Raw genomic sequence first — 841 nt, 5'->3', positions numbered from 1 at the left:
AAAAAAAAAAAAAAAAAAAAAAAAAAAAAAAAAAAAAAAAAAAAAAAACAGGGTTGTTTTTGTGTATTTATTTGTTTTAAATAAATTAAATAATTAAATTATATTAATTATATTAATTATATTTATTTATTTATTTATTTTTTTATTTTTTTTTTTGTTATGTACAGGGCTCACACTATCAAGGTGTCAATACACCGCTCTGCCGCCCGCAGCTCGATAGACGAAGGTATTTATTTATTTATTTATTTATTTGTTTATTTATTTATTTGTTTGTTTGTTTATTTGTTTGTTTGTTTATTTTTTATTTATTTATTTATTTGTTTATTTGTTTATTTGTTTATTTATTTATTTACTTATTTACTTATATATTTATTTATTAATAATAAATATATATGGAAATAAATAAATATATAAATAACTAATAAATATAAATAAAAGAAAGTAAATATAAATATAAAATAAATATAAAATAAATATAATATAATATAAACAAACTAATAAATATAAATAAAATAAATAAAAACAAATTAATATAAAAGCAACCACAGCTACAGACATTAATAAGCACAACCCCAAAAATACAAATAAATAAATAAATAAATTAAATAAATAAATAGATAAATAAATAAATACACAAACAAACAAACAAACAAAATAAACAAATGAATAAATAAATAAATAAATAAAATAAAAAAATAAAAAAATAAAAATAGATTGTTTGTAGGACTGATGTGGTGTCTGCGGTGAACCCCCTCATGGCGACCAACGGTAATCCACTTTTTTATTTTTTATTTTTTTTTATTTTTCTTTTTCTTTCATTTTCTTTTCTTTTTCTTTTTAT

The sequence above is a fragment of the Eimeria mitis genome, genomic scaffold (assembly GCF_000499745.2).
Source record: "Eimeria mitis Houghton genomic scaffold, Emh_scaff927, whole genome shotgun sequence".
NCBI lineage: Eukaryota > Apicomplexa > Conoidasida > Eucoccidiorida > Eimeriidae > Eimeria > Eimeria mitis.
Note: the sequence above shows the minus strand (reverse complement) of the source record.